The sequence below is a fragment of the Hypomesus nipponensis genome, chromosome 20 (genome assembly GCF_054491055.1).
Source record: "Hypomesus nipponensis isolate SF chromosome 20, ASM5449105v1, whole genome shotgun sequence".
NCBI lineage: Eukaryota > Metazoa > Chordata > Actinopteri > Osmeriformes > Osmeridae > Hypomesus > Hypomesus nipponensis.
In genome coordinates, this window is record NC_140380.1 from 1,610,001 (window position 1) to 1,627,500 (window position 17,500).

General features: G+C 46.9%; 44 non-coding genes and 14 pseudogenes across 44 annotated transcripts; all 58 read left to right on the forward strand.

The window, feature by feature from the left end:
* Nucleotides 1-91: 91 nt before the first annotated feature.
* Nucleotides 92-210, forward strand: LOC146243452 (5S ribosomal RNA). Its single transcript, XR_014734692.1, has one exon. It is a non-coding gene; the product is annotated as a 5S ribosomal RNA (ribosomal RNA).
* A 170-nt stretch (nt 211-380) lies between these two features.
* Nucleotides 381-499, forward strand: LOC146243453 (5S ribosomal RNA). The gene has a single exon (XR_014738481.1). It is a non-coding gene; the product is annotated as a 5S ribosomal RNA (ribosomal RNA).
* A 182-nt stretch (nt 500-681) lies between these two features.
* Nucleotides 682-799, forward strand: LOC146243454 (5S ribosomal RNA; annotated as a pseudogene).
* A 178-nt stretch (nt 800-977) lies between these two features.
* LOC146243455 (5S ribosomal RNA) lies at nt 978-1,096 on the forward strand (annotated as a pseudogene).
* Nucleotides 1,097-1,282: 186 nt separating this feature from the next.
* Nucleotides 1,283-1,401, forward strand: LOC146243456 (5S ribosomal RNA). The gene has a single exon (XR_014739892.1). It is a non-coding gene; the product is annotated as a 5S ribosomal RNA (ribosomal RNA).
* A 174-nt stretch (nt 1,402-1,575) lies between these two features.
* On the forward strand, nt 1,576-1,694 carry LOC146243457 (5S ribosomal RNA). Its single transcript, XR_014737764.1, has one exon. It is a non-coding gene; the product is annotated as a 5S ribosomal RNA (ribosomal RNA).
* Nucleotides 1,695-1,882: 188 nt separating this feature from the next.
* LOC146243458 (5S ribosomal RNA) lies at nt 1,883-2,000 on the forward strand (annotated as a pseudogene).
* A 172-nt stretch (nt 2,001-2,172) lies between these two features.
* Nucleotides 2,173-2,291, forward strand: LOC146243459 (5S ribosomal RNA; annotated as a pseudogene).
* A 186-nt stretch (nt 2,292-2,477) lies between these two features.
* LOC146243460 (5S ribosomal RNA) lies at nt 2,478-2,596 on the forward strand. The gene has a single exon (XR_014739893.1). It is a non-coding gene; the product is annotated as a 5S ribosomal RNA (ribosomal RNA).
* Nucleotides 2,597-2,776: 180 nt separating this feature from the next.
* Nucleotides 2,777-2,894, forward strand: LOC146243461 (5S ribosomal RNA; annotated as a pseudogene).
* A 168-nt stretch (nt 2,895-3,062) lies between these two features.
* LOC146243462 (5S ribosomal RNA) lies at nt 3,063-3,181 on the forward strand (annotated as a pseudogene).
* A 178-nt stretch (nt 3,182-3,359) lies between these two features.
* Nucleotides 3,360-3,478, forward strand: LOC146243463 (5S ribosomal RNA). Its single transcript, XR_014737765.1, has one exon. It is a non-coding gene; the product is annotated as a 5S ribosomal RNA (ribosomal RNA).
* Nucleotides 3,479-3,648: 170 nt separating this feature from the next.
* On the forward strand, nt 3,649-3,767 carry LOC146243464 (5S ribosomal RNA). The gene has a single exon (XR_014738493.1). It is a non-coding gene; the product is annotated as a 5S ribosomal RNA (ribosomal RNA).
* A 186-nt stretch (nt 3,768-3,953) lies between these two features.
* On the forward strand, nt 3,954-4,071 carry LOC146243465 (5S ribosomal RNA; annotated as a pseudogene).
* A 178-nt stretch (nt 4,072-4,249) lies between these two features.
* On the forward strand, nt 4,250-4,368 carry LOC146243466 (5S ribosomal RNA; annotated as a pseudogene).
* Nucleotides 4,369-4,556: 188 nt separating this feature from the next.
* On the forward strand, nt 4,557-4,675 carry LOC146243467 (5S ribosomal RNA). The gene has a single exon (XR_014739894.1). It is a non-coding gene; the product is annotated as a 5S ribosomal RNA (ribosomal RNA).
* A 174-nt stretch (nt 4,676-4,849) lies between these two features.
* LOC146243468 (5S ribosomal RNA) lies at nt 4,850-4,968 on the forward strand. Its single transcript, XR_014737766.1, has one exon. It is a non-coding gene; the product is annotated as a 5S ribosomal RNA (ribosomal RNA).
* Nucleotides 4,969-5,156: 188 nt separating this feature from the next.
* On the forward strand, nt 5,157-5,274 carry LOC146243469 (5S ribosomal RNA; annotated as a pseudogene).
* A 174-nt stretch (nt 5,275-5,448) lies between these two features.
* Nucleotides 5,449-5,567, forward strand: LOC146243470 (5S ribosomal RNA; annotated as a pseudogene).
* A 186-nt stretch (nt 5,568-5,753) lies between these two features.
* Nucleotides 5,754-5,872, forward strand: LOC146243471 (5S ribosomal RNA). The gene has a single exon (XR_014739896.1). It is a non-coding gene; the product is annotated as a 5S ribosomal RNA (ribosomal RNA).
* A 180-nt stretch (nt 5,873-6,052) lies between these two features.
* On the forward strand, nt 6,053-6,171 carry LOC146243472 (5S ribosomal RNA). The gene has a single exon (XR_014737767.1). It is a non-coding gene; the product is annotated as a 5S ribosomal RNA (ribosomal RNA).
* A 184-nt stretch (nt 6,172-6,355) lies between these two features.
* Nucleotides 6,356-6,474, forward strand: LOC146243473 (5S ribosomal RNA). The gene has a single exon (XR_014738506.1). It is a non-coding gene; the product is annotated as a 5S ribosomal RNA (ribosomal RNA).
* Nucleotides 6,475-6,658: 184 nt separating this feature from the next.
* LOC146243474 (5S ribosomal RNA) lies at nt 6,659-6,777 on the forward strand. The gene has a single exon (XR_014738518.1). It is a non-coding gene; the product is annotated as a 5S ribosomal RNA (ribosomal RNA).
* Nucleotides 6,778-6,951: 174 nt separating this feature from the next.
* LOC146243475 (5S ribosomal RNA) lies at nt 6,952-7,070 on the forward strand. The gene has a single exon (XR_014737769.1). It is a non-coding gene; the product is annotated as a 5S ribosomal RNA (ribosomal RNA).
* A 188-nt stretch (nt 7,071-7,258) lies between these two features.
* LOC146243476 (5S ribosomal RNA) lies at nt 7,259-7,376 on the forward strand (annotated as a pseudogene).
* Nucleotides 7,377-7,554: 178 nt separating this feature from the next.
* On the forward strand, nt 7,555-7,673 carry LOC146243477 (5S ribosomal RNA). The gene has a single exon (XR_014737770.1). It is a non-coding gene; the product is annotated as a 5S ribosomal RNA (ribosomal RNA).
* Nucleotides 7,674-7,861: 188 nt separating this feature from the next.
* Nucleotides 7,862-7,980, forward strand: LOC146243478 (5S ribosomal RNA; annotated as a pseudogene).
* A 180-nt stretch (nt 7,981-8,160) lies between these two features.
* Nucleotides 8,161-8,279, forward strand: LOC146243479 (5S ribosomal RNA). The gene has a single exon (XR_014737771.1). It is a non-coding gene; the product is annotated as a 5S ribosomal RNA (ribosomal RNA).
* A 184-nt stretch (nt 8,280-8,463) lies between these two features.
* On the forward strand, nt 8,464-8,582 carry LOC146243480 (5S ribosomal RNA). Its single transcript, XR_014737772.1, has one exon. It is a non-coding gene; the product is annotated as a 5S ribosomal RNA (ribosomal RNA).
* A 250-nt stretch (nt 8,583-8,832) lies between these two features.
* LOC146243481 (5S ribosomal RNA) lies at nt 8,833-8,951 on the forward strand. Its single transcript, XR_014739862.1, has one exon. It is a non-coding gene; the product is annotated as a 5S ribosomal RNA (ribosomal RNA).
* Nucleotides 8,952-9,123: 172 nt separating this feature from the next.
* Nucleotides 9,124-9,242, forward strand: LOC146243482 (5S ribosomal RNA). The gene has a single exon (XR_014737774.1). It is a non-coding gene; the product is annotated as a 5S ribosomal RNA (ribosomal RNA).
* Nucleotides 9,243-9,418: 176 nt separating this feature from the next.
* LOC146243483 (5S ribosomal RNA) lies at nt 9,419-9,537 on the forward strand. The gene has a single exon (XR_014737775.1). It is a non-coding gene; the product is annotated as a 5S ribosomal RNA (ribosomal RNA).
* A 186-nt stretch (nt 9,538-9,723) lies between these two features.
* LOC146243484 (5S ribosomal RNA) lies at nt 9,724-9,842 on the forward strand (annotated as a pseudogene).
* A 180-nt stretch (nt 9,843-10,022) lies between these two features.
* LOC146243485 (5S ribosomal RNA) lies at nt 10,023-10,141 on the forward strand. The gene has a single exon (XR_014734747.1). It is a non-coding gene; the product is annotated as a 5S ribosomal RNA (ribosomal RNA).
* A 180-nt stretch (nt 10,142-10,321) lies between these two features.
* LOC146243486 (5S ribosomal RNA) lies at nt 10,322-10,440 on the forward strand. The gene has a single exon (XR_014737776.1). It is a non-coding gene; the product is annotated as a 5S ribosomal RNA (ribosomal RNA).
* Nucleotides 10,441-10,706: 266 nt separating this feature from the next.
* On the forward strand, nt 10,707-10,825 carry LOC146243487 (5S ribosomal RNA). The gene has a single exon (XR_014734785.1). It is a non-coding gene; the product is annotated as a 5S ribosomal RNA (ribosomal RNA).
* A 172-nt stretch (nt 10,826-10,997) lies between these two features.
* Nucleotides 10,998-11,116, forward strand: LOC146243488 (5S ribosomal RNA). Its single transcript, XR_014740048.1, has one exon. It is a non-coding gene; the product is annotated as a 5S ribosomal RNA (ribosomal RNA).
* A 176-nt stretch (nt 11,117-11,292) lies between these two features.
* LOC146243489 (5S ribosomal RNA) lies at nt 11,293-11,411 on the forward strand. Its single transcript, XR_014737777.1, has one exon. It is a non-coding gene; the product is annotated as a 5S ribosomal RNA (ribosomal RNA).
* A 188-nt stretch (nt 11,412-11,599) lies between these two features.
* LOC146243490 (5S ribosomal RNA) lies at nt 11,600-11,718 on the forward strand (annotated as a pseudogene).
* A 180-nt stretch (nt 11,719-11,898) lies between these two features.
* On the forward strand, nt 11,899-12,017 carry LOC146243491 (5S ribosomal RNA). The gene has a single exon (XR_014734748.1). It is a non-coding gene; the product is annotated as a 5S ribosomal RNA (ribosomal RNA).
* A 180-nt stretch (nt 12,018-12,197) lies between these two features.
* Nucleotides 12,198-12,316, forward strand: LOC146243492 (5S ribosomal RNA). The gene has a single exon (XR_014737778.1). It is a non-coding gene; the product is annotated as a 5S ribosomal RNA (ribosomal RNA).
* Nucleotides 12,317-12,582: 266 nt separating this feature from the next.
* On the forward strand, nt 12,583-12,701 carry LOC146243493 (5S ribosomal RNA). Its single transcript, XR_014739863.1, has one exon. It is a non-coding gene; the product is annotated as a 5S ribosomal RNA (ribosomal RNA).
* Nucleotides 12,702-12,873: 172 nt separating this feature from the next.
* LOC146243494 (5S ribosomal RNA) lies at nt 12,874-12,992 on the forward strand. Its single transcript, XR_014740049.1, has one exon. It is a non-coding gene; the product is annotated as a 5S ribosomal RNA (ribosomal RNA).
* Nucleotides 12,993-13,168: 176 nt separating this feature from the next.
* Nucleotides 13,169-13,287, forward strand: LOC146243495 (5S ribosomal RNA). Its single transcript, XR_014737780.1, has one exon. It is a non-coding gene; the product is annotated as a 5S ribosomal RNA (ribosomal RNA).
* Nucleotides 13,288-13,469: 182 nt separating this feature from the next.
* On the forward strand, nt 13,470-13,588 carry LOC146243496 (5S ribosomal RNA). Its single transcript, XR_014738531.1, has one exon. It is a non-coding gene; the product is annotated as a 5S ribosomal RNA (ribosomal RNA).
* A 186-nt stretch (nt 13,589-13,774) lies between these two features.
* LOC146243497 (5S ribosomal RNA) lies at nt 13,775-13,893 on the forward strand. The gene has a single exon (XR_014739897.1). It is a non-coding gene; the product is annotated as a 5S ribosomal RNA (ribosomal RNA).
* Nucleotides 13,894-14,075: 182 nt separating this feature from the next.
* On the forward strand, nt 14,076-14,194 carry LOC146243498 (5S ribosomal RNA). The gene has a single exon (XR_014737781.1). It is a non-coding gene; the product is annotated as a 5S ribosomal RNA (ribosomal RNA).
* A 186-nt stretch (nt 14,195-14,380) lies between these two features.
* Nucleotides 14,381-14,499, forward strand: LOC146243499 (5S ribosomal RNA). The gene has a single exon (XR_014738543.1). It is a non-coding gene; the product is annotated as a 5S ribosomal RNA (ribosomal RNA).
* Nucleotides 14,500-14,687: 188 nt separating this feature from the next.
* LOC146243500 (5S ribosomal RNA) lies at nt 14,688-14,806 on the forward strand. The gene has a single exon (XR_014737782.1). It is a non-coding gene; the product is annotated as a 5S ribosomal RNA (ribosomal RNA).
* A 172-nt stretch (nt 14,807-14,978) lies between these two features.
* LOC146243501 (5S ribosomal RNA) lies at nt 14,979-15,097 on the forward strand. The gene has a single exon (XR_014737783.1). It is a non-coding gene; the product is annotated as a 5S ribosomal RNA (ribosomal RNA).
* A 182-nt stretch (nt 15,098-15,279) lies between these two features.
* Nucleotides 15,280-15,398, forward strand: LOC146243502 (5S ribosomal RNA). The gene has a single exon (XR_014738732.1). It is a non-coding gene; the product is annotated as a 5S ribosomal RNA (ribosomal RNA).
* A 166-nt stretch (nt 15,399-15,564) lies between these two features.
* On the forward strand, nt 15,565-15,683 carry LOC146243503 (5S ribosomal RNA). Its single transcript, XR_014738555.1, has one exon. It is a non-coding gene; the product is annotated as a 5S ribosomal RNA (ribosomal RNA).
* Nucleotides 15,684-15,869: 186 nt separating this feature from the next.
* On the forward strand, nt 15,870-15,988 carry LOC146243504 (5S ribosomal RNA). Its single transcript, XR_014739898.1, has one exon. It is a non-coding gene; the product is annotated as a 5S ribosomal RNA (ribosomal RNA).
* Nucleotides 15,989-16,162: 174 nt separating this feature from the next.
* LOC146243505 (5S ribosomal RNA) lies at nt 16,163-16,281 on the forward strand. The gene has a single exon (XR_014737784.1). It is a non-coding gene; the product is annotated as a 5S ribosomal RNA (ribosomal RNA).
* A 180-nt stretch (nt 16,282-16,461) lies between these two features.
* On the forward strand, nt 16,462-16,580 carry LOC146243506 (5S ribosomal RNA). Its single transcript, XR_014738567.1, has one exon. It is a non-coding gene; the product is annotated as a 5S ribosomal RNA (ribosomal RNA).
* Nucleotides 16,581-16,750: 170 nt separating this feature from the next.
* LOC146243507 (5S ribosomal RNA) lies at nt 16,751-16,869 on the forward strand. Its single transcript, XR_014739725.1, has one exon. It is a non-coding gene; the product is annotated as a 5S ribosomal RNA (ribosomal RNA).
* A 174-nt stretch (nt 16,870-17,043) lies between these two features.
* On the forward strand, nt 17,044-17,162 carry LOC146243508 (5S ribosomal RNA). Its single transcript, XR_014737786.1, has one exon. It is a non-coding gene; the product is annotated as a 5S ribosomal RNA (ribosomal RNA).
* Nucleotides 17,163-17,344: 182 nt separating this feature from the next.
* On the forward strand, nt 17,345-17,463 carry LOC146243509 (5S ribosomal RNA). The gene has a single exon (XR_014737787.1). It is a non-coding gene; the product is annotated as a 5S ribosomal RNA (ribosomal RNA).
* Nucleotides 17,464-17,500: the final 37 nt, after the last annotated feature.

A 17,500-nucleotide genomic window follows, 5' to 3' on the forward strand; every position in this document is an offset into this window, starting at 1 on the left:
TTTTGACACGAGAGAGAGAGAGAGAGACCACCTTGCATTGTCAATTGCTAAATCTGTTTATGGATAAGTAGCCTATGGTTGTCAACTTATTTTGTACGGCCATACCAGCCTGGCAATGCCCGATCTCGTCTGATCTCGGAAGCTAAGCAGGGTCGGGCCTGGTTAGTACTTGGATGGGAGACCGCCTGGGAATACCAGGTGCTGTATGCTCATTCACTTAGAAACTGAAATCTTGCAATATGCACAAGTAGTCCTTCATGAAAGGGGCTGGAAGCTGTTTTCATTTTGACACGAGAGGGAGAGAGAGAGAGAGAGACCACCTTGCATTGTCAATTGCTAAATCTGTATATGGATAAGTAGCCTATGGTTGTCAACTTATTTCGTACGGCCATACCAGCCTGGCAACGCCCGATCTCGTCTGATCTCGGAAGCTAAGCAGGGTTGGGCCTGGTTAGTACTTGGATGGGAGACCGCCTGGGAATACCAGGTGCTGTATGCTCTTTTGCTCATTCACTTAGAAACTGAAATCTTGCAATATGCACAAGTAGTCCTTCATGAAAAGGGCTGGAAGCTGTTTTCATTTTGACACGAGAGAGAGAGAGAGAGAGAGAGAGAGACTACCTTGCATTGTCAATTGCTAAATCTGTATATGGATAAGTAGCCTATGGTTGTCAACTTATTTCGTACGGCCATACCAGCCTGGCAACGCCCGATCTCGTCTGATCTCGGAGCTAAGCAGGGTCGGACCTGGTTAGTACTTGGATGGGAGACCGCCTGGGAATACCAGGTGCTGTATGCTCTTTTGCTCATTCACTTAGAAACTGAAATCTTGCAATATGCACAAGTAGTCCTTCATGAAAGGGGCTGGAAGCTGTTTTCATTTTGACACGAGAGAGAGAGAGAGAGAGAGAGACCACCTTGCATTGTCAATTGCTAAATCTGTATATGGATAAGTAGCCTATGGTTGTCAACTTATTTTGTACGGCTATACCAGCCTGGCAACGCCCGATCTCGTCTGATCTCGGAAGCTAAGCATGGTCGGGCCTGGTTAGTACTTGGATGGGAGACCGCCTGGGAATACCAGGTGCTGTATGCTCTTTTGCTCATTCACTTAGAAACTGAAATCTTGCAATATGCACAAGTAGTCCTTCATGAAAGGGGCTGGAAGCTGTTTTCATTTTGACACGAGAGAGAGAGAGAGAGAGAGAGAGAGAGAGACTACCTTGCATTGTCAATTGCTAAATCTGTATATGGATAAGTAGCCTATGGTTGTCAACTTATTTCGTACGGCCATACCAGCCTGGCAATGCCCGATCTCGTCTGATCTCGGAAGCTAAGCAGGGTCGGGCCTGGTTAGTACTTGGATGGGAGACCGCCTGGGAATACCAGGTGCTGTATGCTCTTTTGCTCATTCACTTAGAAACTGAAATCTTGCAATATGCACAAGTAGTCCTTCATGAAAGGGGCTGGAAGCTGTTTTCATTTTGACACGAGAGAGAGAGAGAGAGAGACCACCTTGCATTGTCAATTGCTAAATCTGTATATGGATAAGTAGCCTATGGTTGTCAACTTATTTCGTACGGCCATACCAGCCTGGCAACGCCCGATCTCGTCTGATCTCGGAAGCTAAGCAGGGTCGGGCCTGGTTAGTACTTGGATGGGAGACCGCCTGGGAATACCAGGTGCTGTATGCTCTTTTGCTCATTCACTTAGAAACTGAAATCTTGCAATATGCACAAGTAGTCCTTCATGAAAGGGGCTGGAAGCTGTTTTCATTTTGACACGAGAGAGAGAGAGAGAGAGAGAGAGAGAAAGAGACTACCTTGCATTGTCAATTGCTAAATCTGTATATGGATAAGTAGCCTATGGTTGTCAACTTATTTCGTACGGCCATACCAGCCTGGCAACGCCCGATCTCGTCTGATCTCGGAGCTAAGCAGGGTCGGGCCTGGTTAGTACTTGGATGGGAGACCGCCTGGGAATACCAGGTGCTGTATGCTCTTTTGCTCATTCACTTAGAAACTGAAATCTTGCAATATGCACAAGTAGTCCTTCATGAAAGGGGCTGGAAGCTGTTTTCATTTTGACACGAGAGAGAGAGAGAGAGACCACCTTGCATTGTCAATTGCTAAATCTGTATATGGATAAGTAGCCTATGGTTGTCAACTTATTTTGTACGGCTATACCAGCCTGGCAACGCCCGATCTCGTCTGATCTCGGAAGCTAAGCATGGTCGGGCCTGGTTAGTACTTGGATGGGAGACCGCCTGGGAATACCAGGTGCTGTATGCTCTTTTGCTCATTCACTTAGAAACTGAAATCTTGCAATATGCACAAGTAGTCCTTCATGAAAGGGGCTGGAAGCTGTTTTCATTTTGACACGAGAGAGAGAGAGAGAGAGAGAGAGAGAGAGACTACCTTGCATTGTCAATTGCTAAATCTGTATATGGATAAGTAGCCTATGGTTGTCAACTTATTTCGTACGGCCATACCAGCCTGGCAATGCCCGATCTCGTCTGATCTCGGAAGCTAAGCAGGGTCGGGCCTGGTTAGTACTTGGATGGGAGACCGCCTGGGAATACCAGGTGCTGTATGCTCTTTTGCTCATTCACTTAGAAACTGAAATCTTGCAATATGCACAAGTAGTCCTTCATGAAAGGGGCTGGAAGCTGTTTTCATTTTGACACGAGAGAGAGAGAGAGAGAGAGAGAGACCACCTTGCATTGTCAATTGCTAAATCTGTATATGGATAAGTAGCCTATGGTTGTCAACTTATTTCGTACGGCCATACCAGCCTGGCAACGCCCGATCTCGTCTGATCTCGGAGCTTAGCAGGGTCGGGCCTGGTTAGTACTTGGATGGGAGACCGCCTGGGAATACCAGGTGCTGTATGCTCTTTTGCTCATTCACTTAGAAACTGAAATCTTGCAATATGCACAAGTAGTCCTTCATGAAAGGGGCTGGAAGCTGTTTTCATTTTGACACGAGAGAGAGAGAGACCACCTTGCATTGTCAATTGCTAAATCTGTATATGGATAAGTAGCCTATGGTTGTCAACTTATTTTGTACGGCTATACCAGCCTGGCAACGCCCGATCTCGTCTGATCTCGGAAGCTAAGCATGGTCGGGCCTGGTTAGTACTTGGATGGGAGACCGCCTGGGAATACCAGGTGCTGTATGCTCTTTTGCTCATTCACTTAGAAACTGAAATCTTGCAATATGCACAAGTAGTCCTTCATGAAAGGGGCTGGAAGCTGTTTTCATTTTGACACGAGAGAGAGAGAGAGAGAGAGAGACCACCTTGCATTGTCAATTGCTAAATCTGTATATGGATAAGTAGCCTATGGTTGTCAACTTATTTCGTACGGCCATACCAGCCTGGCAACGCCCGATCTCGTCTGATCTCGGAAGCTAAGCAGGGTCGGGCCTGGTTAGTACTTGGATGGGAGACCGCCTGGGAATACCAGGTGCTGTATGCTCATTCACTTAGAAACTGAAATCTTGCAATATGCACAAGTAGTCCTTCATGAAAGGGGCTGGAAGCTGTTTTCATTTTGACACGAGAGGGAGAGAGAGAGAGAGAGACCACCTTGCATTGTCAATTGCTAAATCTGTATATGGATAAGTAGCCTATGGTTGTCAACTTATTTCGTACGGCCATACCAGCCTGGCAACGCCCGATCTCGTCTGATCTCGGAAGCTAAGCAGGGTTGGGCCTGGTTAGTACTTGGATGGGAGACCGCCTGGGAATACCAGGTGCTGTATGCTCTTTTGCTCATTCACTTAGAAACTGAAATCTTGCAATATGCACAAGTAGTCCTTCATGAAAAGGGCTGGAAGCTGTTTTCATTTTGACACGAGAGAGAGAGAGAGAGAGAGAGAGAGAGAGACTACCTTGCATTGTCAATTGCTAAATCTGTATATGGATAAGTAGCCTATGGTTGTCAACTTATTTCGTACGGCCATACCAGCCTGGCAACGCCCGATCTCGTCTGATCTCGGAGCTAAGCAGGGTCGGACCTGGTTAGTACTTGGATGGGAGACCGCCTGGGAATACCAGGTGCTGTATGCTCTTTTGCTCATTCACTTAGAAACTGAAATCTTGCAATATGCACAAGTAGTCCTTCATGAAAGGGGCTGGAAGCTGTTTTCATTTTGACACGAGAGAGAGAGAGAGAGAGAGAGACCACCTTGCATTGTCAATTGCTAAATCTGTATATGGATAAGTAGCCTATGGTTGTCAACTTATTTTGTACGGCTATACCAGCCTGGCAACGCCCGATCTCGTCTGATCTCGGAAGCTAAGCATGGTCGGGCCTGGTTAGTACTTGGATGGGAGACCGCCTGGGAATACCAGGTGCTGTATGCTCTTTTGCTCATTCACTTAGAAACTGAAATCTTGCAATATGCACAAGTAGTCCTTCATGAAAGGGGCTGGAAGCTGTTTTCATTTTGACACGAGAGAGAGAGAGAGAGAGAGAGAGAGAGAGAGACTACCTTGCATTGTCAATTGCTAAATCTGTATATGGATAAGTAGCCTATGGTTGTCAACTTATTTCGTACGGCCATACCAGCCTGGCAATGCCCGATCTCGTCTGATCTCGGAAGCTAAGCAGGGTCGGGCCTGGTTAGTACTTGGATGGGAGACCGCCTGGGAATACCAGGTGCTGTATGCTCTTTTGCTCATTCACTTAGAAACTGAAATCTTGCAATATGCACAAGTAGTCCTTCATGAAAGGGGCTGGAAGCTGTTTTCATTTTGACACGAGAGAGAGAGAGAGAGAGACCACCTTGCATTGTCAATTGCTAAATCTGTATATGGATAAGTAGCCTATGGTTGTCAACTTATTTCGTACGGCCATACCAGCCTGGCAACGCCCGATCTCGTCTGATCTCGGAAGCTAAGCAGGGTCGGGCCTGGTTAGTACTTGGATGGGAGACCGCCTGGGAATACCAGGTGCTGTATGCTCTTTTGCTCATTCACTTAGAAACTGAAATCTTGCAATATGCACAAGTAGTCCTTCATGAAAGGGGCTGGAAGCTGTTTTCATTTTGACACGAGAGAGAGAGAGAGAGAGAGAGAGAGAAAGAGACTACCTTGCATTGTCAATTGCTAAATCTGTATATGGATAAGTAGCCTATGGTTGTCAACTTATTTCGTACGGCCATACCAGCCTGGCAACGCCCGATCTCGTCTGATCTCGGAGCTAAGCAGGGTCGGGCCTGGTTAGTACTTGGATGGGAGACCGCCTGGGAATACCAGGTGCTGTATGCTCTTTTGCTCATTCACTTAGAAACTGAAATCTTGCAATATGCACAAGTAGTCCTTCATGAAAGGGGCTGGAAGCTGTTTTCATTTTGACACGAGAGAGAGAGAGAGAGAGACCACCTTGCATTGTCAATTGCTAAATCTGTATATGGATAAGTAGCCTATGGTTGTCAACTTATTTTGTACGGCTATACCAGCCTGGCAACGCCCGATCTCGTCTGATCTCGGAAGCTAAGCATGGTCGGGCCTGGTTAGTACTTGGATGGGAGACCGCCTGGGAATACCAGGTGCTGTATGCTCTTTTGCTCATTCACTTAGAAACTGAAATCTTGCAATATGCACAAGTAGTCCTTCATGAAAGGGGCTGGAAGCTGTTTTCATTTTGACACGAGAGAGAGAGAGAGAGAGAGAGAGAGAGAGACTACCTTGCATTGTCAATTGCTAAATCTGTATATGGATAAGTAGCCTATGGTTGTCAACTTATTTCGTACGGCCATACCAGCCTGGCAATGCCCGATCTCGTCTGATCTCGGAAGCTAAGCAGGGTCGGGCCTGGTTAGTACTTGGATGGGAGACCGCCTGGGAATACCAGGTGCTGTATGCTCTTTTGCTCATTCACTTAGAAACTGAAATCTTGCAATATGCACAAGTAGTCCTTCATGAAAGGGGCTGGAAGCTGTTTTCATTTTGACACGAGAGAGAGAGAGAGAGAGAGAGAGACCACCTTGCATTGTCAATTGCTAAATCTGTATATGGATAAGTAGCCTATGGTTGTCAACTTATTTCGTACGGCCATACCAGCCTGGCAACGCCCGATCTCGTCTGATCTCGGAAGCTAAGCAGGGTCGGGCCTGGTTAGTACTTGGATGGGAGACCGCCTGGGAATACCAGGTGCTGTATGCTCTTTTGCTCATTCACTTAGAAACTGAAATCTTGCAATATGCACAAGTAGTCCTTCATGAAAGGGGCTGGAAGCTGTTTTCATTTTGACACGAGAGAGAGAGAGAGAGAGAGAGAGAGAGACCACCTTGCATTGTCAATTGCTAAATCTGTATATGGATAAGTAGCCTATGGTTGTCAACTTATTTCGTACGGCCATACCAGCCTGGCAACGCCCGATCTCGTCTGATCTCGGAAGCTAAGCAGGGTTGGGCCTGGTTAGTACTTGGATGGGAGACCGCCTGGGAATACCAGGTGCTGTATGCTCTTTTGCTCATTCACTTAAAAACTGAAATCTTGCAATATGCACAAGTAGTCCTTCATGAAAGGGGCTGGAAGCTGTTTTCATTTTGACACGAGAGAGAGAGAGAGAGAGAGAGAGAGAGACCACCTTGCATTGTCAATTGCTAAATCTGTATATGGATAAGTAGCCTATGGTTGTCAACTTATTTCGTACGGCCATACCAGCCTGGCAACGCCCGATCTCGTCTGATCTCGGAAGCTAAGCAGGGTTGGGCCTGGTTAGTACTTGGATGGGAGACCGCCTGGGAATACCAGGTGCTGTATGCTCTTTTGCTCATTCACTTAAAAACTGAAATCTTGCAATATGCACAAGTAGTCCTTCATGAAAGGGGCTGGAAGCTGTTTTCATTTTGACACGAGAGAGAGAGAGAGAGAGACCACCTTGCATTGTCAATTGCTAAATCTGTATATGGATAAGTAGCCTATGGTTGTCAACTTATTTCGTACGGCCATACCAGCCTGGCAACGCCCGATCTCGTCTGATCTCGGAAGCTAAGCAGGGTCGGGCCTGGTTAGTACTTGGATGGGAGACCGCCTGGGAATACCAGGTGCTGTATGCTCTTTTGCTCATTCACTTAGAAACTGAAATCTTGCAATATGCACAAGTAGTCCTTCATGAAAGGGGCTGGAAGCTGTTTTCATTTTGACACGAGAGAGAGAGAGAGAGAGAGAGAGAGAAAGAGACTACCTTGCATTGTCAATTGCTAAATCTGTATATGGATAAGTAGCCTATGGTTGTCAACTTATTTCGTACGGCCATACCAGCCTGGCAACGCCCGATCTCGTCTGATCTCGGAGCTAAGCAGGGTCGGGCCTGGTTAGTACTTGGATGGGAGACCGCCTGGGAATACCAGGTGCTGTATGCTCTTTTGCTCATTCACTTAGAAACTGAAATCTTGCAATATGCACAAGTAGTCCTTCATGAAAGGGGCTGGAAGCTGTTTTCATTTTGACACGAGAGAGAGAGAGAGAGAGAGAGACTACCTTGCATTGTCAATTGCTAAATCTGTATATGGATAAGTAGCCTATGGTTGTCAACTTATTTCGTACGGCCATACCAGCCTGGCAACGCCCGATCTCGTCTGATCTCGGAAGCTAAGCAGGGTCGGGCCTGGTTAGTACTTGGATGGGAGACCGCCTGGGAATACCAGGTGCTGTATGCTCTTTTGCTCATTCACTTAGAAACTGAAATCTTGCAATATGCACAAGTAGTCCTTCATGAAAGGGGCTGGAAGCTGTTTTCATTTTGACACGAGAGAGAGAGAGAGAGAGAGAGAGAGGGAGAGACCACCTTGCATTGTCAATTGCTAAATCTGTATATGGATAAGTAGCCTATGGTTGTCAACTTATTTTGTACGGCCATACCAGCCTGGCAACGCCCGATCTCGTCTGATCTCGGAAGCTAAGCAGGGTCGGGTCTGGTTAGTAATTGGATGGGAGACCGCCTGGGAATACCAGGTGCTGTATGCTCTTTTGCTCATTCACTTAGAAACTGACATCTTGCAATATGCACAAGTAGTCCTTCATGAAAGGGGCTGGAAGCTGTTTTCATTTTGACACGAGAGAGAGAGAGAGAGAGAGAGAGACCACCTTGCATTGTCAATTGCTAAATCTGTATATGGATAAGTAGCCTATGGTTGTCAACTTATTTCGTACGGCCATACCAGCCTGGCAACGCCCGATCTCGTCTGATCTCGGAAGCTAAGCAGGGTCGGGCCTGGTTAGTACTTGGATGGGAGACCGCCTGGGAATACCAGGTGCTGTATGCTCTTTTGCTCATTCACTTAGAAACTGAAATCTTGCAATATGCACAAGTAGTCCTTCATGAAAGGGGCTGGAAGCTGTTTTCATTTTGACACGAGAGAGAGAGAGAGAGAGAGAGAGAGAGACCACCTTGCATTGTCAATTGCTAAATCTGTATATGGATAAGTAGCCTATGGTTGTCAACTTATTTCGTACGGCCATACCAGCCTGGCAACGCCCGATCTCGTCTGATCTCGGAAGCTAAGCAGGGTCGGGCCTGGTTAGTACTTGGATGGGAGACCGCCTGGGAATACCAGGTGCTGTATGCTCTTTTGCTCATTCACTTAGAAACTGAAATCTTGCAATATGCACAAGTAGTCCTTCATGAAAGGGGCTGGAAGCTGTTTTCATTTTGACACGAGAGAGAGAGAGAGAGAGAGAGAGAGAGAGAGAGAGAGAGAGAGAGAGAGAGAGAGAGAGAGAGAGAGAGAGAGAGAGAGAGAGAGAGAGAGAGACTACCTTGCATTGTCAATTGCTAAATCTGTATATGGATAAGTAGCCTATGGTTGTCAACTTATTTCGTACGGCCATACCAGCCTGGCAACGCCCGATCTCGTCTGATCTCGGAAGCTAAGCAGGGGCGGGCCTGGTTAGTACTTGGATGGGAGACCGCCTGGGAATACCAGGTGCTGTATGCTCTTTTGCTCATTCACTTAGAAACTGACATCTTGCAATATGCACAAGTAGTCCTTCATGAAAGGGGCTGGAAGCTGTTTTCATTTTGACACGAAAGAGAGAGAGAGAGACCACCTTGCATTGTCAATTGCTAAATCTGTATATGGATAAGTAGCCTATGGTTGTCAACTTATTTCGTACGGCCATACCAGCCTGGCAACGCCCGATCTCGTCTGATCTCGGAAGCTAAGCAGGGTCGGGCCTGGTTAGTACTTGGATGGGAGACCGCCTGGGAATACCAGGTGCTGTATGCTCTTTTGCTCATTCACTTAGAAACTGAAATCTTGCAATATGCACAAGTAGTCCTTCATGAAAGGGGCTGGAAGCTGTTTTCATTTTGACACGAGAGAGAGAGAGAGAGAGAGACCACCTTGCATTGTCAATTGCTAAATCTGTATATGGATAAGTAGCCTATGGTTGTCAACTTATTTCGTACGGCCATACCAGCCTGGCAACGCCCGATCTCGTCTGATCTCGGAAGCTAAGCAGGGTCGGGCCTGGTTAGTACTTGGATGGGAGACCGCCTGGGAATACCAGGTGCTGTATGCTCTTTTGCTCATTCACTTAGAAACTGAAATCTTGCAATATGCACAAGTAGTCCTTCATGAAAGGGGCTGGAAGCTGTTTTCATTTTGACACGAGAGAGAGAGAGAGAGAGAGAGAGGGAGAGACCACCTTGCATTGTCAATTGCTAAATCTGTATATGGATAAGTAGCCTATGGTTGTCAACTTATTTTGTACGGCCATACCAGCCTGGCAACGCCCGATCTCGTCTGATCTCGGAAGCTAAGCAGGGTCGGGTCTGGTTAGTAATTGGATGGGAGACCGCCTGGGAATACCAGGTGCTGTATGCTCTTTTGCTCATTCACTTAGAAACTGACATCTTGCAATATGCACAAGTAGTCCTTCATGAAAGGGGCTGGAAGCTGTTTTCATTTTGACACGAGAGAGAGAGAGAGAGAGAGAGAGACCACCTTGCATTGTCAATTGCTAAATCTGTATATGGATAAGTAGCCTATGGTTGTCAACTTATTTCGTACGGCCATACCAGCCTGGCAACGCCCGATCTCGTCTGATCTCGGAAGCTAAGCAGGGTCGGGCCTGGTTAGTACTTGGATGGGAGACCGCCTGGAAATACCAGGTGCTGTATGCTCTTTTGCTCATTCACTTAGAAACTGAAATCTTGCAATATGCACAAGTAGTCCTTCATGAAAGGGGCTGGAAGCTGTTTTCATTTTGACACGAGAGAGAGAGAGAGAGAGAGAGAGACCACCTTGCATTGTCAATTGCTAAATCTGTATATGGATAAGTAGCCTATGGTTGTCAACTTATTTCGTACGGCCATACCAGCCTGGCAACGCCCGATCTCGTCTGATCTCGGAAGCTAAGCAGGGTCGGGCCTGGTTAGTACTTGGATGGGAGACCGCCTGGGAATACCAGGTGCTGTATGCTCTTTTGCTCATTCACTTAGAAACTGAAATCTTGCAATATGCACAAGTAGTCCTTCATGAAAGGGGCTGGAAGCTGTTTTCATTTTGACACGAGAGAGAGAGAGAGAGAGAGAGAGAGAGAGAGAGAGAGAGAGAGAGAGAGAGAGAGAGAGAGAGAGAGAGAGAGAGAGAGAGAGAGAGAGAGAGAGAGAGAGAGAGAGAGACTACCTTGCATTGTCAATTGCTAAATCTGTATATGGATAAGTAGCCTATGGTTGTCAACTTATTTCGTACGGCCATACCAGCCTGGCAACGCCCGATCTCGTCTGATCTCGGAAGCTAAGCAGGGGCGGGCCTGGTTAGTACTTGGATGGGAGACCGCCTGGGAATACCAGGTGCTGTAGGCTCTTTTGCTCATTCACTTAGAAACTGACATCTTGCAATATGCACAAGTAGTCCTTCATGAAAGGGGCTGGAAGCTGTTTTCATTTTGACACGAAAGAGAGAGAGAGAGACCACCTTGCATTGTCAATTGCTAAATCTGTATATGGATAAGTAGCCTATGGTTGTCAACTTATTTCGTACGGCCATACCAGCCTGGCAACGCCTGATCTCGTCTGATCTCGGAAGCTAAGCAGGGTCGGGCCTGGTTAGTACTTGGATGGGAGACCGCCTGGGAATACCAGGTGCTGTATGCTCTTTTGCTCATTCACTTAGAAACTGAAATCTTGCAATATGCACAAGTAGTCCTTCATGAAAGGGGCTGGAAGCTGTTTTCATTTTGACACGAGAGAGAGAGAGAGAGAGAGACCACCTTGCATTGTCAATTGCTAAATCTGTATATGGATAAGTAGCCTATGGTTGTCAACTTATTTCGTACGGCCATACCAGCCTGGCAACGCCCGATCTCGTCTGATCTCGGAAGCTAAGCAGGGTCGGGCCTGGTTAGTACTTGGATGGGAGACCGCCTGGGAATACCAGGTGCTGTATGCTCTTTTGCTCATTCACTTAGAAACTGAAATCTTGCAATATGCACAAGTAGTCCTTCATGAAAGGGGCTGGAAGCTGTTTTCATTTTGACACGAGAGAGAGAGAGAGAGAGAGAGAGAGGGAGAGACCACCTTGCATTGTCAATTGCTAAATCTGTATATGGATAAGTAGCCTATGGTTGTCAACTTATTTTGTACGGCCATACCAGCCTGGCAACGCCCGATCTCGTCTGATCTCGGAAGCTAAGCAGGGTCGGGTCTGGTTAGTAATTGGATGGGAGACCGCCTGGGAATACCAGGTGCTGTATGCTCTTTTGCTCATTCACTTAGAAACTGACATCTTGCAATATGCACAAGTAGTCCTTCATGAAAGGGGCTGGAAGCTGTTTTCATTTTGACACGAGAGAGAGAGAGAGAGAGAGAGAGACCACCTTGCATTGTCAATTGCTAAATCTGTATATGGATAAGTAGCCTATGGTTGTCAACTTATTTCGTACGGCCATACCAGCCTGGCAACGCCCGATCTCGTCTGATCTCGGAAGCTAAGCAGGGTCGGGCCTGGTTAGTACTTGGATGGGAGACCGCCTGGAAATACCAGGTGCTGTATGCTCTTTTGCTCATTCACTTAGAAACTGAAATCTTGCAATATGCACAAGTAGTCCTTCATGAAAGGGGCTGGAAGCTGTTTTCATTTTGACACGAGAGAGAGAGAGAGAGAGAGAGAGACCACCTTGCATTGTCAATTGCTAAATCTGTATATGGATAAGTAGCCTATGGTTGTCAACTTATTTCGTACGGCCATACCAGCCTGGCAACGCCCGATCTCGTCTGATCTCGGAAGCTAAGCAGGGTCGGGCCTGGTTAGTACTTGGATGGGAGACCGCCTGGGAATACCAGGTGCTGTATGCTCTTTTGCTCATTCACTTAGAAACTGAAATCTTGCAATATGCACAAGTAGTCCTTCATGAAAGGGGCTGGAAGCTGTTTTCATTTTGACACGAGAGAGAGAGAGAGAGAGAGAGAGAGAGAGAGAGAGAGAGAGAGAGAGAGAGAGAGAGAGAGAGAGAGAGAGAGAGAGAGAGAGAGAGAGAGAGAGAGAGAGAGAGAGAGACTACCTTGCATTGTCAATTGCTAAATCTGTATATGGATAAGTAGCCTATGGTTGTCAACTTATTTCGTACGGCCATACCAGCCTGGCAACGCCCGATCTCGTCTGATCTCGGAAGCTAAGCAGGGGCGGGCCTGGTTAGTACTTGGATGGGAGACCGCCTGGGAATACCAGGTGCTGTATGCTCTTTTGCTCATTCACTTAGAAACTGACATCTTGCAATATGCACAAGTAGTCCTTCATGAAAGGGGCTGGAAGCTGTTTTCATTTTGACACGAAAGAGAGAGAGAGAGACCACCTTGCATTGTCAATTGCTAAATCTGTATATGGATAAGTAGCCTATGGTTGTCAACTTATTTCGTACGGCCATACCAGCCTGGCAACGCCTGATCTCGTCTGATCTCGGAAGCTAAGCAGGGTCGGGCCTGGTTAGTACTTGGATGGGAGACCGCCTGGGAATACCAGGTGCTGTATGCTCTTTTGCTCATTCACTTAGAAACTGAAATCTTGCAATATGCACAAGTAGTCCTTCATGAAAGGGGCTGGAAGCTGTTTTCATTTTGACACGAGAGAGAGAGAGAGAGAGAGACCACCTTGCATTGTCAATTGCTAAATCTGTATATGGATAAGTAGCCTATGGTTGTCAACTTATTTCGTACGGCCATACCAGCCTGGCAACGCCCGATCTCGTCTGATCTCGGAAGCTAAGCAGGGTCGGGCCTGGTTAGTACTTGGATGGGAGACCGCCTGGGAATACCAGGTGCTGTATGCTCTTTTGCTCATTCACTTAGAAACTGAAATCTTGCAATATGCACAAGTAGTCCTTCATGAAAGGGGCTGGAAGCTGTTTTCATTTTGACACGAGAGAGAGAGAGAGAGAGAGAGAGAGACCACCTTGCATTGTCAATTGCTAAATCTGTATATGGATAAGTAGCCTATGGTTGTCAACTTATTTCGTACGGCCATACCAGCCTGGCAACGCCCGATCTCGTCTGATCTCGGAAGCTAAGCAGGGTTGGGCCTGGTTAGTACTTGGATGGGAGACCGCCTGGGAATACCAGGTGCTGTATGCTCTTTTGCTCATTCACTTAAAAACTGAAATCTTGCAATATGCACAAGTAGTCCTTCATGAAAGGGGCTGGAAGCTGTTTTCATTTTGACACGAGAGAGAGAGAGAGAGAGAGAGAGAGAGAGACTACCTTGCATTGTCAATTGCTAAATCTGTATATGGATAAGTAGCCTATGGTTGTCAACTTATTTCGTACGGCCATACCAGCCTGGCAATGCCCGATCTCGTCTGATCTCGGAAGCTAAGCAGGGTCGGGCCTGGTTAGTACTTGGATGGGAGACCGCCTGGGAATACCAGGTGCTGTATGCTCTTTTGCTCATTCACTTAGAAACTGACATCTTGCAATATGCACAAGTAGTCCTTCATGAAAGGGGCTGGAAGCTGTTTTCATTTTGACACGAGAGAGAGAGAGAGAGAGAGAGAGAGACCACCTTGCATTGTCAATTGCTAAATCTGTATATGGATAAGTAGCCTATGGTTGTCAACTTATTTCGTACGGCCATACCAGCCTGGCAACGCCCGATCTCGTCTGATCTCGGAAGCTAAGCAGGGTCGGGCCTGGTTAGTACTTGGATGGGAGACCGCCTGGGAATACCAGGTGCTGTATGCTCTTTTGCTCATTCACTTAGAAACTGAAATCTTGCAATATGCACAAGTAGTCCTTCATGAAAGGGGCTGGAAGCTGTTTTCATTTTGACACGAGAGAGAGAGAGAGAGAGAGAGAGAGAGAGACCACCTTGCATTGTCAATTGCTAAATCTGTATATGGATAAGTAGCCTATGGTTGTCAACTTATTTCGTACGGCCATACCAGCCTGGCAACGCCCGATCTCGTCTGATCTCGGAAGCTAAGCAGGGTTGGGCCTGGTTAGTACTTGGATGGGAGACCGCCTGGGAATACCAGGTGCTGTATGCTCTTTTGCTCATTCACTTAAAAACTGAAATCTTGCAATATGCACAAGTAGTCCTTCATGAAAGGGGCTGGAAGCTGTTTTCATTTTGACACGAGAGAGAGAGAGAGAGAGAGAGAGAGAGAGAGACTACCTTGCATTGTCAATTGCTAAATCTGTATATGGATAAGTAGCCTATGGTTGTCAACTTATTTCGTACGGCCATACCAGCCTGGCAACGCCCGATCTCGTCTGATCTCGGAAGCTAAGCAGGGTCGGGCCTGGTTAGTACTTGGATGGGAGACCGCCTGGGAATACCAGGTGCTGTATGCTCTTTTGCTCATTCACTTAGAAACTGACATCTTGCAATATGCACAAGTAGTCCTTCATGAAAGGGGCTGGAAGCTGTTTTCATTTTGACACGAAAGAGAGAGAGAGAGACCACCTTGCATTGTCAATTGCTAAATCTGTATATGGATAAGTAGCCTATGGTTGTCAACTTATTTCGTACGGCCATACCAGCCTGGCAACGCCCGATCTCGTCTGATCTCGGAAGCTAAGCAGGGTCGGGCCTGGTTAGTACTTGGATGGGAGACCGCCTGGGAATACCAGGTGCTGTATGCTCTTTTGCTCATTCACTTAGAAACTGAAATCTTGCAATATGCACAAGTAGTCCTTCATGAAAGGGGCTGGAAGCTGTTTTCATTTTGACACGAGAGAGAGAGAGAGAGAGAGAGAGAGACTACCTTGCGTTGTCAATTGCTAAATCTGTATATGGATAAGTAGCCTATGGTTGTCAACTTATTTCGTACGGCCATACCAGCCTGGCAACGCCCGATCTCGTTTGATCTCGGAAGCTAAGCAGGGTCGGGCCTGGTTAGTACTTGGATGGGAGACCGCCTGGGAATACCAGGTGCTGTATGCTCTTTTGCTCATTCACTTAGAAACTGACATCTTGCAATATGCACAAGTAGTCCTTCATGAAAGGGGCTGGAAGCTGTTTTCATTTTGACACGAGAGAGAGAGACCACCTTGCATTGTCAATTGCTAAATCTGTATATGGATAAGTAGCCTATGGTTGTCAACTTATTTCGTACGGCCATACCAGCCTGGCAACGCCCGATCTCGTCTGATCTCGGAAGCTAAGCAGGGTTGGGCCTGGTTAGTACTTGGATGGGAGACCGCCTGGGAATACCAGGTGCTGTATGCTCTTTTGCTCATTCACTTAGAAACTGAAATCTTGCAATATGCACAAGTAGTCCTTCATGAAAGGGGCTGGAAGCTGTTTTCATTTTGACACGAGAGAGAGAGAGAGAGAGAGAGAGAGAGAGACTACCTTGCATTGTCAATTGCTAAATCTGTATATGGATAAGTAGCCTATGGTTGTCAACTTATTTCGTACGGCCATACCAGCCTGGCAATGCCCGATCTCGTCTGATCTCGGAAGCTAAGCAGGGTCGGGCCTGGTTAGTACTTGGATGGGAGACCGCCTGGGAATACCAGGTGCTGTATGCTCTTTTGCTCATTCACTTAGAAACTGAAATCTTGCAATATGCACAAGTAGTCCTTCATGAAAGGGGCTGGAAGCTGTTTTCATTTTGACACGAGAGAGAGAGAGAGAGAGACCACCTTGCATTGTCAATTGCTAAATCTGTATATGGATAAGTAGCCTATGGTTGTCAACTTATTTCGTACGGCCATACCAGCCTGGCAACGCCCGATCTCGTCTGATCTCGGAAGCTAAGCAGGGTCGGGCCTGGTTAGTACTTGGATGGGAGACCGCCTGGGAATACCAGGTGCTGTATGCTCTTTTGCTCATTCACTTAGAAACTGAAATCTTGCAATATGCACAAGTAGTCCTTCATGAAAGGGGCTGGAAGCTGTTTTCATTTTGACACGAGAGAGAGAGAGAGAGAGAGAGAGACCACCTTGCATTGTCAATTGCTAAATCTGTATATGGATAAGTAGCCTATGGTTGTCAACTTATTTCGTACGGCCATACCAGCCTGGCAACGCCCGATCTCGTCTGATCTCGGAAGCTAAGCAGGGTTGGGCCTGGTTAGTACTTGGATGGGAGACCGCCTGGGAATACCAGGTGCTGTATGCTCTTTTGCTCATTCACTTAAAAACTGAAATCTTGCAATATGCACAAGTAGTCCTTCATGAAAGGGGCTGGAAGCTGTTTTCATTTTGACACGAGAGAGAGAGAGAGACTACCTTGCATTGTCAATTGCTAAATCTGTATATGGATAAGTAGCCTATGGTTGTCAACTTATTTTGTACGGCCATACCAGCCTGGCAACGCCCGATCTCGTCTGATCTCGGAAGCTAAGCAGGGTCGGGCCTGGTTAGTACTTGGATGGGAGACCGCCTGGGAATACCAGGTGCTGTATGCTCTTTTGCTCATTCACTTAGAAACTGAAATCTTGCAATATGCACAAGTAGTCCTTCATGAAAGGGGCTGGAAGCTGTTTTCATTTTGACACGAGAGAGAGAGAGAGAGAGACCACCTTGCATTGTCAATTGCTAAATCTGTATATGGATAAGTAGCCTATGGTTGTCAACTTATTTCGTACGGCCATACCAGCCTGGCAACGCCCGATCTCGTCTGATCTCGGAAGCTAAGCAGGGTCGGGCCTGGTTAGTACTTGGATGGGAGACCGCCTGGGAATACCAGGTGCTGTATGCTCTTTTGCTCATTCACTTAGAAACTGAAATCTTGCAATATGCACAAGTAGTCCTTCATGAAAGGGGCTGGAAGCTGTTTTCATTTTGACACGAGAGAGAGAGAGAGAGAGAGAGAGAGACCACCTTGCATTGTCAATTGCTAAATCTGTATATGGATAAGTAGCCTATGGTTGTCAACTTATTTCGTACGGCCATACCAGCCTGGCAACGCCCGATCTCGTCTGATCTCGGAAGCTAAGCAGGGTCGGGCCTGGTTAGTACTTGGATGGGAGACCGCCTGGGAATACCAGGTGCTGTATGCTCTTTTGCTCATTCACTTAGAAACTGAAATCTTGCAAT